Source organism: Thermobia domestica, chromosome 15 (genome assembly GCF_964235325.1).
Source record: "Thermobia domestica chromosome 15, izTheDome1.hap1.1, whole genome shotgun sequence".
Lineage (NCBI taxonomy): Eukaryota > Metazoa > Arthropoda > Insecta > Zygentoma > Lepismatidae > Thermobia > Thermobia domestica.
The window spans coordinates 70,638,176-70,652,005 of record NC_137468.1 but is presented as its reverse complement, the minus strand read 5'-3'; the positions used below and the strand labels follow the sequence as shown (position 1 = coordinate 70,652,005).

At 33.0% G+C, this 13,830-nt stretch overlaps 1 protein-coding gene and 1 pseudogene across 1 annotated transcript in view; one reads left to right on the top strand and one right to left on the bottom strand.

Annotated features, from left to right (window-relative positions):
- LOC145671073 (transmembrane protein 19) overlaps positions 1–13,830 on the top strand; it is an 83,328-nt gene that overhangs the window by 29,067 nt on the left and 40,431 nt on the right. The window lies entirely within an intron of this gene.
- Positions 4,134–5,483, bottom strand: LOC145671979 (NADH-ubiquinone oxidoreductase chain 4 pseudogene; annotated as a pseudogene).

The following is a 13,830-nucleotide window of genomic DNA, read 5'->3' as shown; positions in this document are numbered from 1 at the left end:
AATATTAAAAAGACAACTATAAATTGAAAGTGATAACAAACCTTTTTTCAACCTTTGATCCCTCTACTTCAATCATAAATATATCATTTAACTGACTTAGAACAGTAATTGGTCTTCTAATTATTCCAATCCCATTCTGATTCTTACCAGGACGACCAAACATTCTATGAAATAAAATTACCTTAACCCTCCATAAGGAATTCAAAACTATTCTTGGTCCTACTAGTTATCAAGGAAGAACCTTCCTATTTATTTCATTATTCTCCTTCATCTTGTTTAACAATTTTATGGGCCTATTTCCCTATGTATTTACTAGCTCCAGTCACCTAACCTTCACATTAACTCTCGCCCTCCCTCTTTGAATAAGCTTCATAATCTATGGTTGAATCAATCACACCCAACACATATTTGCCCATCTCGTTCCTTCTGGGACCCCGGCCCCTCTCATACCATTCATAGTATGTATTGAAATAATTAGCAACATCATTCGGCCTGGAACTTTAGCTGTTCGATTAATAGCAAACATAATTGCAGGCCATCTCCTCTTAACCTTACTAGGTAATACAGGCCCTTCTTTATCTCTCTCCATACTCTCTCTACTAATAATTGGACAAATTGCCCTCCTAATATTAGAATCTGCCGTCGCAGTAATTCAATCATATGTATTTGCAGTTCTAGTTACACTATACTCAAGAGAAGTTACTTATGTCAGCACCACAAAATCATCCTTACCACCTTGTTGATCAAAGCCCTTGGCCGCTTACTGGGGCCTTAGGAGCCTTAGTTACAACTACAGGACTTACTAAATGATTCCATCAATATGACCCCTCTCTATTTTTCCTAGGCATACTAATCACACTACTAACTATAATTCAATGATGACGAGATGTAACTCGAGAAGGAACATATCAAGGATTGCACACTATGCAAGTTACATTAGGTCTTCGGTGAGGCATAATCTTATTTATTATTTCTGAAGTATTCTTTTTCGCCTCATTCTTCTGAGCCTTCTTCCATAGTAGATTAGCACCAACAGTAGAAATTGGATCCTTCTGACCTCCAGCAGGCATCGTGCCATTCAACCCAATACACATTCCCCTTCTTAATACTGCAATTCTACTGGCCTCAGGAGTTACCGTAACATGAGCTCATCACAGATTAATAGAGGGCAACCACACCCAAGCCACACAAGGCCTACTACTTACAATCCTCCTAGGCCTATATTTTACTGCTCTACAAGCATACGAATATTACGAGGCACCATTCACCATCGCAGATGCTGTTTACGGCTCAACATTTTTCATAGCAACAGGCTTCCATGGCCTCCACGTTATTATTGGTTCCACATTCCTAGCCACTTGCTTATTACGCCACCTTTTATCACATTTCTCTCCTACTCACCACTTTGGATTTGAAGCCGCTGCTTGATATTGACATTTTGTGGATGTAGTATGATTATTCCTTTACATCTCTATTTATTGATGAGGAGGTTAGCCTATTTAATATATATAGTATATTTGACTTCCAATCAAAAAGATCATTAAATGAAATAGGCAATTAATACAGTCTTAACAACCGGCTTACTAACTATTATTATTTGTTTAATCGTTATAACCATTTCGACTCTTCTTTCTAAGAAAGTTATTAATGATCGAGAAAAAAACTCCCCCTTTGAGTGCGGATTTGATCCCAAATCTTCAGCCCGAATCCCTTTCTCCCTACGATTCTTCCTCATTGCCGTAATTTTTCTTATCTTCGACGTAGAAATCGCCCTTCTATTACCAATAACAATTACTATTAACAACACCAATACACTATCCTGATCTCTAGTTAGATTAGTATTCCTAGTAATCCTCCTAATAGGTCTTTACCACGAATGAAATCAAGGATCCTTAACATGAGCTGACTAACGGGACGGGATAATAGTTAACTATAATATTTGGTTTGCATCCAAAAGGTGTTGCTATCAACTTATCTCATAAGTAGGAAGCAAACGATTGCACTCAGTTTCGACCTGAACCTTTGGCCTCTTGGCCCCTACTTGTTAGTTGAAGCCAAAAAGAGGCATTTCACTGTTAATGATATCATTGGGTTTATTCTCTACCCCAACTAAGGAGATGTGAAATTAATCAAGAAGAAGCTGCTAACTTTTATCTTTAGCGGGTTAGACCGTTAACATCTCTTAATATAAATAACATAACCCCCTTAGTATAAATATTACATTACCTTTTCGAGGTAAAAAAGAGAGTACTCTCAGGGAGTACTATTTAGGGAATATAATTCTTCTTAGTATCTTCAATACTATGCTTTCAATATAAGCTACCTAAATATACAAATATAAAGAGACAAAGGAAAATTGTAAAAAATAAAAAAATTAATAAATACATTTTAAATAAATTGTCTTGTGATTGTTGAATTAACATTGAACCATCCTTAAAACTACTATATATACCTTGAGCACCTAGACACTCTCTCCATCCTTGATCAATATTATTATAGTACACCCCCCCTATGTATAAAGGGAATTTAATAATATAATTTGTTGATAGGTAAGGTAAAAATCATATGCTTCCTATTATTGTAGAGTTAAAATAAAACTTCATACACATTAAAGGCTGTCCAATAGAATAACTTGATAGTAAGATACCAACTCACAAACCTACAATACTCACAAGTAATGCACCTATTTTTAGATATAAAGGTAAAACAACACAATTAACAGAAGGAAAAATTAATCAACTCAATGTTGCACCTCCTAAAATTGCTATCACTACTAATCCTAATATTCCCTTACACATAATTCAACCTTCATTATCACTAATAGAATGAATATTAGTACCCCCAAAGCCCTTACCTGTCAAATAAAATCTTAAACGTACTGAATAACATACAGTTAGGCCGGTAGAAAAAAATAATAAGAAAAAGCTGACTACATTAATTAAAGATAAAGAAGAAATTTCCAAAATTAAGTCCTTAGAATAAAAGCCAGCTAAAAATGGTATTCCACATAAAGCCAAATTAGCTACATTTAAACAAGATAAAGTAAGGGGCATCTGACTTACAAGTGCTCCTATTCTGCGAATATCTTGTGTATCTCCCACACCATGAATAATCGCTCCTGCACATAAAAAAAGTAATGCTTTAAATAAAGCATGTGTCAATAGATGAAAAAAAGCTAATACTGGAAATCCCATGGATAAAATTATTATTATGAGACCAAGCTGACTTAGAGTAGATAAAGCAATAATCTTCTTCAAATCATATTCATAATTAGCACCAATACCAGCTATAAATATTGTCAGTCCTGATAATAAAAGTAATACATCACCGGCATAAACACTTAATAAAACGTCTCTAAACCGAATTAACAAGTAAACCCCAGCAGTCACAAGCGTAGAAGAATGTACTAATGCTGATACTGGTATAGGAGCGGCTATTGCCGCCGGTAATCATGCAGAAAAAGGAATTTGTGCACTCTTTGTTATTGCAGCCAAAATAATTAAACTAGAGATAATTACTATTTCATTATTATTTAAAACTCTATGCAAATAAAAAACATAATTTCAACTTCCATAATTTAGTATTCAAGCAATAGCTAATAAAATTGCTACATCTCCAATACGATTAGAAAGCGCAGTTAATATGCCAGCATTATAAGATCGTACATTTTCATAATAAATAACTAAGCAATACGAAACTAAGCCCAACCCATCTCATCCAAGGAGAATTCTAATTAAATTAGGGGAAATAATTAATAAAACTATTGAAAGAACAAATATTAATACAAGTATAATAAATCGATTAAGATACCGTTCGGATCCTATATACTGTCCACTGTAATAAATTACCATTCTAGAAATATAAAGTACAAATCTTATAAATATAAATGACATTCAATCAAATAGAAGAGTCATAACGATTTTATTTCTATTAAAAGAGATAACTTCTCACTCAATAAATACACTATATCTATTAATTAAAAAATTCAAACCTATAAGAAGTAAAAAAATACTCATTCTACTTAAAAGAGTAAAACTAGTCACACAAATTGAGAAAGGTCAAACCATGGCCTAAGGATAATAAACCTTCTTTAGTTCCACAAACTAAAATTTTATTCTAAACTACTCAAGCACCTATAGCCATAGAAATCTCGGCCCAGCAAAAAAGATTAATAAATTTAAAGGTAATCAGTGTAACATCAATAATAAATACTCTCGTACACTTCCTCCTCAACAAGAATATAAATTAGAATAAGGCGTTCCGTGTTGAGTATATGAATATAAATATAGTCTATAAGCGGCTCTAAAAAAAGATAGTAAGGCCAATCCTAATATACTCAACCAAGATCAACCAACAATTCTATTTAATAGACTAATTTCTCCTAATAAATTTAATGTTGGTGGTGCCGCCATATTAGCAATTCTTAATAAAAATCATCAAAGCCCTAGACTCGGCATAAAAGATAATATTCCCCGATTAATTAACAGTCTTCGGCTCCCTAAACGCTCATAAGAAATATTTGCAAGACAAAATAAACCCGAAGAACATAGACCATGGGCAATTATTAATGTAAGAGCACCTCTAAATCCTCATAATCCCATTGTTAATAATCCTATTAACACTAACCCTATATGAGCAACAGAAGAATAAGCAATTAAAGACTTTACATCAACCTGCCGTAAGCACACTAATCTAACCGATCAAATACCTACAACTCTAATACCAAACCAAATTAAATTTATATTTACAGCTACATTCTCTATAAAATATAGAATACGCAACAATCCATACCCTCCTAATTTCAATAAAACCCCCGCCAAAATTATTGAACCACTTACGGGCGCCTCAACATGTGCCTTAGGTAATCAAAGATGAACCAGAAATATAGGCATTTTAATTAAAAAAGCAACAACTAAAGCAAAATACCATATATAATATGTAATTCCTAAATCTATTACACTTCTCATATTAATTATTAATAAACTACCCTTAACATACTCTAAATAAAAAATACCAATCAAAAGTGGCAGCGAAGCAAATAGGGTATAAAACAACAAGTATATACCTGCCTGCACTCGTTCGGGTTGATAACCTCAGCCCAAAATTAAAAATAATGTAGGAATTAATGAGCCCTCAAAAAAAAAATAAAACATAAATAATCTAGAGGAAGAAAATCTCAAATAGAGTAACACAAGTAATAATAAAACTAAACTAATAAAACTCGTACTATAAAACGAACTTCTTAACACCCCCTCTCTAGCCATAATTATAAGAATAACAATTCAAATACTCAATAGAATCAATGAATATCTCAAACTATCTCTTCATAGGTAATAACCTACCTCCCAAGGAACTATTCCCATACTATTTCTTATTATAAATAAAAAACAAATTCTAATAAGACAAAACTGAACAACTCACCATAATTTAAAATTAAAGCCCAAAGGTATTAAAAACAACATAAACATTAAATATTTTAGCATCGTAATACAACTAAAGAATTTAAATAATCACCTCCATGGGTTCGAACAATAGATACTAAAATTGATAAACCTAGACTACCCTCACAAACACTAAAAGTTAAAAATAATAAACAAAAATAATTTTCAACATACAAGCTACCCAAAGAATAAGACAAAAGTAAAAAACTTATCAACACGATAAACTCAAGTCTTAATAAAACTATTAATAAATGCTTACGTTGAATAACAAAACAAGCTATTCCTAAAATAACTAGAAAGCAAGAAAACAAAATAAATAATATTTTCATAAGCTTTTATAGTTTAATTAAAACGTTGGTCTTGTAAACCATTAATGAATAAAAATTCTAAAAGCATCAAGAGAAAGTACAAACTTATCTTTAGTCCCCAAAACTAATATTTTTATAAACTACCTCTTGAAATTAAAATAACCTGAATATTACTTATAATCTTAGTAGTTTTAAGATTTATTCTAATTCAAATATCTCACCCCCTATCAATAGGACTAATACTCATTGTCAACACTATCACTACTTGCTTAACTATCTCAACTATAAGAGAATCTCCTTGATTTTCTTACATTCTCTTCTTAGTTTTTCTAGGAGGCATATTAGTTCTATTTATTTATGTTACAAGACTAGCATCAAATGAAATATTTACCTTAACACCTAATCTTTTCCTACTAATTTTCCTAGTTCCATTGCTCCTAATTGTTATAATAATTATCGACCCCCTTCTACTACCAAATATAATTTCATTACCAGATCCACATCACTATACAACTAATTACCAAGAAATTCCTGGTATAAAATTTTATATAACATCAATCCTAATGAATACTATTATATTAGCGACATACTTATTTATTACATTAATTGCAGTGGTAAAAATTACTTCATTATATCAAGGTCCCCTTCGGCCCTCTAAATCATATGTCAACACCAATTCGCTTACATCACCCGCTTTTTAAAATTGCTAACAACGCCTTAGTAGATCTTCCAGCTCCTATTAACATCTCGTATTGATGAAATTTTGGCTCTCTTCTCGGCTTATGTTTAATTATTCAAATTGCCACAGGTCTATTCCTAGCAATACATTACGTATCAAGTATTGAATTAGCCTTCAATAGAGTAATTCATATCTGTCGAGATGTAAATTTCGGCTGGCTTCTACGCACCCTACATGCTAATGGAGCATCGTTTTTCTTCATTTGCCTTTACTTACATGTCGGCCGAGGAATATATTATGGCTCTTATCTTTATCTCCATACTTGAAGAGTAGGGGTTGCTATTCTACTTTTAGTAATAGCAACTGCCTTTGTAGGCTACGTACTGCCTTGAGGTCAAATATCTTTCTGAGGTGCTACAGTCATTACAAATTTATTGTCAGCTATTCCTTACCTAGGAACAATACTAGTACAATGAATTTGGGGAGGCTTCGCCGTAGATAATGCTACTTTACAAAAAAAAAAAAAAAAAAAAAAAAAAAAAAAAAAAAAAAAAAAAAAAACCATTGAAAGGAATTATTTTTACACCACGAATAGAATCCCTCACATTAAATGTGAATATTACGCTAAGAGTTTTAAAGTCTTTAATCTAGAAGGAAAAGAGCATTCATATTTCATATCAAATAACAATGTAGTATTGAAACGTAGTTATCCTCTTATTTCAACCTGCCCGATGAATATTTCCAAGTAAATCCTAAAATTAATCTTTTTAGGTGAGAAGTATTCGAATATTATGCAACAGAAAAACAAAGAATTTACGTTATAGTGATTCGCTTCAAATATTGAAAATGGATATTGGGATTGCAGTATTAAAAGAAGGCTACGTAGTGTACAGGTACCGAAGTGGTGTACGTTTTATTCTTCCAAATGCATGCTGTACACGGTTTCCTTATTATATTACATAAATCATTGCTAGTTCATATACAGTGATAAATAGAATTGATATGTATCTTGTATATAATTAATTTGATATCTTGTATGTAATTAATTTCTAAACATTGTGATAATACATTATAAAAGAAATTACATTCTTTATAATAAATTCATCATTTTTTCCTCTGTAGTTTGGTATCGAAGCATTAAATATGCATGGTTTGAGCAATTGTGAATGCTTTAGTAGAGTTCGCGTGCGTACTAAAATACAGAGTAGTGATACTGTTTGTTACAGAAACTCTTTGAATGGATTTGACGGTAGGAGTGTGTAAAATGTGTAGACTATGATGCAGTTTCTACCTCTTTCGATTTTTATCGTAATTCCCTTCACTTGCCTTCATTATGTGTTCAGTGAGTCCATCATGTTCCTTTTGAGTGTTGCATCTAACTTCGATAATCTCGAAGCATTCTTGCTATAGCCAATTTTCTTATTTAATATAAAATTCTTGTGTTCAAACTATGTTCCAGATTAATATAAATATGTAATATGTTACATACAATTGCTAAAAGCAGAAAGCTGTAAACAACTTGATGAATTGGTAAGTTACATATTGAATAATAAATTATTGAACTTAAACACATTAACTTAGAATGTACATACAATCCATTTTTCTTAAGTTATAACAATTATTCGCTTCCTAAGTTGTTCTTGGACTTCAACGAGTGTGGATAGGTAGGTCACTAAAGAAGAGCACTCCGATGCACCGTTGATTTTACAAAACTTAGTTGACGTGTCGTTCCATTACTGAAAAAGGAGGTAATACCGTTTTTAAAACCTTGAGAGTTAAGTGCATGTTACGATATACAACGGTTTGATTTGCGTCATTATTTATTAGAAAACGGAATACAGATCGTTTTTCAAGAGGAAAGCTCTTTCAAGTGTATGTTTAATATTTAATGTTGGAGGTAGTATTTGTATGAGTGTAAGCAGTGGCGTGGCGTGACACTTTGACAATTGTTACCGGTCGTTGATACTACAAGTAACTAGTTTCTCAATATCAGAAAATCTAGTACTCACTTTTTCTTTCAGCGTATTTTAAATAGGCATTGGCAACGATTTTTTTTTTTTTGGTCAAATCCCACATATTTCCTCTTGACCTTTTGAACAATGTGACTCTTCAGATTCTTCCATTTTTTACTGAATATATTCGAAACTGTCTCTCAATGATCTTCGTTATTTTTCAAAGCTTCTATTTTCTTTCTGCAGTAACCTACATCATGAATTTTCTTTTGTAAGATATTGAACAAGATTTCTTATCTTGATGCTATAACAGTAAACAGTTCAAGTAAAAAATTGAAGTCAAAACTTTGAAGGGTTAGATAGTATACTGCTGCAAGAACTCTGGTTTGAGAATCCCTTTCGTCGCTGTTTTCCATCATGGATTTAAAGAGTCCTAACAGTTTATCTTTAAAGCTATACAGCACATCATTTATCCTACTTCTGTAGTTCCACCTTGTGTTTGAGGCTGTTTGGATACTTTTGTTGACTACATAATCTATTTGTTCTTTTTGAAGTCTTCGACAAAAAAGAAACAAGTCTCGACACAGTTAAAAAAAAAAAAAACAAAAAAAAACACTTTTTTGTACAGTCAACGGACTTTTCTAAAACTAAATTAAGTTTATGGGCATAACAATGAAAAAATAAGACTTGTGTATATCTTTGTTAACAAGAGGCTGCAGTTCCCTACATTACCAACCATAACCGGAGCTCCAGCGTATATTTGAACAAGTTTTCCGTGTTGAAAATTAGTCAGACAGTCAAACTGTGGTATGATAAAGACGATTGTACAGTTCTTTTTCCAGTGGCCCCGCGTAGCGTAGTTGCTAACGCTCTCGCCTTCGGTACGAGCGGTTCCGGGTTCGATTCCCTGTGGGACCACTCGGTCGGAAAAGTGCCCAACGCTTTTTCAGGCCAGCCACCCTGAATGAGGTTTTCCTGGGTTTTCCTCATTCACACCAGGCAAATGCTGGGGTAGTACCTAACTTATAGGTCTCAGGCCGCTTCCTTCCTTCCGTTTCCCCGAATAGTGTGCTCGCCGAGGGACACCGTCCCTCAAAACGTGACGGGCTAAATGGCCTTAGACACCGAAAGCCCGGAAATCTAAAATCCTAAATCCAGTTCTTTTTTCAACACATCAAACTACATCAAAGTGCAAATTCAACTAGTAAGTTAGCGGCGAGAGTTGGAAATTTGTTGAATCGAAATTATTCTTTACTAAATTAAAAACAAAATATTTTCAATTTAATTAGCATTAGTCCTTAATAATAAGTACTCGAATTGGAAATAACGCGGAGCAGGAGGATCTCTATTTCTCTCTAATTGTCATTGCTATTCTCCCTTACTCTTGAAACAGTTCCCATATAACACAATTTGTTTTATCCTGCATTTAATGACACACTTCAGAGACTAGTAATATCTTTGGTCTTTTAGGCACGAGACAACTACCATCTAAATTTTTCTACCGTGTAAACAGAAATAAACTCTTAATTAAAATAAATAAATAAATAAATTCCCATAACCTCAAATTAAAAAGTCAATGTGAAACTATTTTAAAACAAAGTAAGCCTATATTAAACTTGTCTGTTAGAATATGTTATGGAATATATATCCTTGTTCTCTGTTGCTGTATTATTCAAATTTAAAGATAACGTACGAAGTCGTGCGAAAATGATATGTTAACATATAAATAATATACTTCGGAACATACAGACTCATAGTAGCAGATGTTCAATGCTATTACTATGAAACACCTGCTACTTATATTTATCCGAAATTGTATACTGCTATTTATGAATACGGAAATTACAGCCAAGTTTTCATCTTTGGACAGAGGAAACAAACGAAACAGTAGGCCTATAGGAGAATCACCGCGCACTCGATCCTCTATACCGAGAGGAGAGCAAATGACTTCAGCGGGTGGTGAGTAGAATATATATGCTGATGATATTCTAGATTCTCCTTGTTTTGACAGGGAACGTCCCTATTTTTTCCTGATGCACTCAGCCGAACGGTAACATAAGGGCTATTCCAGAAGTCCAAATATGAGCGCGCAGGTTGCTTCTGGCTGGCAGGCTGAAAGGTGCTTCTGGAATGAATGACCGCTATCGAGGTTTGCGTTACCTCTGAAATCTGCGGTATCAACAACAGTACTTGGCGTTCGCATGTTACGTTCGTTCATATTGTAAATGCAGCGTAGGCTGTCCAAACTTTAAAAAGAAAAAAAGAGGAAAGAAAGAAAAGAAAAGTATGTGAACATCTTCCCATGTTGATAATGAAATTTAGAGACATGAAAACAACGGAAAACTGTCATATTTTTACCGTTACCGCCGGTAACAGCGGTAATACGTACACGCCCCTGAGTGTAAGTTTGGTTTTAAAATCAACGTCACGCCATCTATAAACGGATGCTTAAAATTAGAAGATACAAAAAGGGAGTACTTTCTAATATTCTGTTTCTCCTTGTTTAAGTTAAACATCCCACGATTATGCACTGAGGCTGAGAGAGATTGTGTTGATGAAATAGCTGATACTGGTGGAATTACGAAAGTGGGAGGAAACGGGAGAACCCCGATAAATCCAATATTTGTTTGTGTACCATAAAGCCCACTTAGCGGGAGATAGGATCGAATTAGGGACCCGAAGCGAGGACTCTACCACTGAGTCACCGGTCCCCTTTCGAAATTCTAGGCCAGGTAAGCCCTTAAGTTTATGGGCATAGATTCAAAAAGTTGGTGCTTTTTCCCCGAGTTTGAACCAAAGACAAACAGAAGGCTTTCATTTGAGTGAACTGAACCACATTAACCCTTCAAGGGAGTTCTTTTAAAGTGAATTTGGTGTTGTGTTTGGTATCAACGAAGTGGAATAATAATTCTTCTGTGGTACAGGAAAATTCACATTCATCAGTAATGTGAATCCACAAGGCAGCGGAAACATTCTTTAATGGTTGCGTACTGAGAATGACGACAAAATGTTGAAATATATTCAGACATGTTAACAAAACACGTGTTCTTAAGTGAGTTCAAGATCAATACTTTCTTAAGCTGTAAATAAGGACTTTTTATGATTTTCATGTACTTCTTTATCTTAGTGTGCACAAATACGATACTATTATGAATAAGTACAAATATCAACTAATTTTGGACTAATTAAATACAATAGGCAATAGTTTTTTTTATCTCATCGTATAAAAACTTGCTTCAAATCACTGGTCACAAACTAGGAGTGGCAAGTTTTTAAACATAACATACAACGCAGGTAGAAGTATACAGCACCCTGTTTCAACCGATCATGGTAACTCCATGTCACAATGAATTTAAAGGACTACCTTCATCTCCCTGCATAAGCATGTTCATATATTACAGAATAGGCTTATTCATTAACTTTATATTTTACTTACCTTTCTTTTTCTTTTTTTATCCTCTCCTTGCTAGAAAAAATATTCGTGTCTATTAAACAGGCTTGGTAGAGGATATTAAGAAAATTGGTTTATTTTTTCGTTTGTTTCTTATAAATTTCAAGTTGATAGAGCTAAGTACAAGATATTTGCCGCGTCATGTTGAACACCATGTTTGTTATTTATTTATTGTGAAATATCTCTGCGTTTTACCGATGACATTATTTTGTACTCCTTCCCTTCGTATTTTCCATATTAAATCCATGCAAGTGCATGACAAATTCGATTGTCTGAAACGGAGTCCCTTATACTAAATTCGGTGCTTTTACGTTGTCATTCATATTTGTTTAAATTCTTTAATATTGAAATGAAATAATCTTTAAATTCTCCACTTTTCCATATTTTTAAAAGTGAATACGATATTTATATTTTTTATATCAAAAATATCCTTGTAGGAAATTTGTTCCTTGATCGCAAACCTTTTTATGTTACCTATATATATAATTCAAACATCTCATCATGGTTTATACTTTTTTTTTTAAAGATAGATCATACTTTCCAACGATACCGCTCTCTTGTCCGTATTATACACCAGAAACAAGAAAATTGGAAAAAACTAGATTTTTCGAAAAAAAAAATTCTTTTTAAAATTTTTATGACCTTCTGGCCGGGCCTGGATTCACGTAGGGATCTCAACATTTTAAAAAAAAATACGTTGTTATGTACATAATACATGTACAAAATGTCGTTCTTGTATCTTAAAAACTGAGATCGGGAGAAATTTTTGACAGTCTAAAGGTGACCCATTTTTTCATATATATATATATATATATATATATATATATATATATATATATATATATATATATATATATATATATATATATTACTTCCTCTCTCTCCGAAGTGGAATTTCCAACATTTGTGTAAAGGGAGGATATATTTGTGTAAAGGAAGGTGTATATGAAAAGCTTCCATATATGAAATTTTGTTCTTACATGTGCAGCGATTGAGAATCATAATAGTGTCTTAATTCATGGTAGTGTCATAATACTGTATTCACCATACGGTATCGTAATAATGTCGTAATTCCTTACTTCTCTTGTGCCTTTGGAGTGGGATTTCCAAAATTCGTCAAATAAATCAGATATTCGCATTCCATGTCTCAGATTATACTGAATTTCGAAGTTTCCTTCTACGGTTAAAAAAAAAATAAAAAATAAAATTAAATTAAAAAAATAAAAATAAAATAAATACATAAAATTAAAAATGATGATTGTTAAATTCTTCTGGTTTCCTCTTTTTTACAGCTGGAATTTCCAAAATTCGGTTAAGTAAATGCGATATTTTTATTCCTTGCATAAAGAATCTTCAACGTTCAAAATTTTGTGCCTTTATGTTCAACAAAGAAAAAGAAAAAAACACTTTATTTTGTTCTCAACCTGTTCTTGTAAGTAAATAATCCATTTGTATATTGTATATAAAATGCCGCTATACGTCAAATTTCGTGCTTTTGTGTGCAGCGATTGTTCCCCTGGGATAGGGGAACAGATAGAAATATCTCCTTTCCAACACTGCTATTATCTCCTTAGCGTGGGCCGTTTTAAGTGGAAACATACGTACCGAGAATAAATGTCTATTATTGAAAGAATATAATAGAAACCATGACTTCCTGGTAATTTCCCCACGATGTCCAATCCTAATCGTTCATGTGGCATTCTTGCCTCTATGCTATAATCATCCTTAGCAATAATGCGGTTCGCGAATTTTGTTTCTGCACATTTTATACAATTTCGTATGTATTGTTTTATACTAAGTTTTACCCCTTTCCAGTAAAACAATGATCGACAAAACGACCAACATTTCCTCACTCCGAAATGTCCCTTGGAATGAACTAACTCAACGATTTTTGTTGTAAGTTCCTGAGGAATAACTAACAGCCACTGATTAGTTTTACGATTTTTAATATAAAGGAGATCCTGATGAACCAAAATACGATTAGATTTAGAAACGTTAT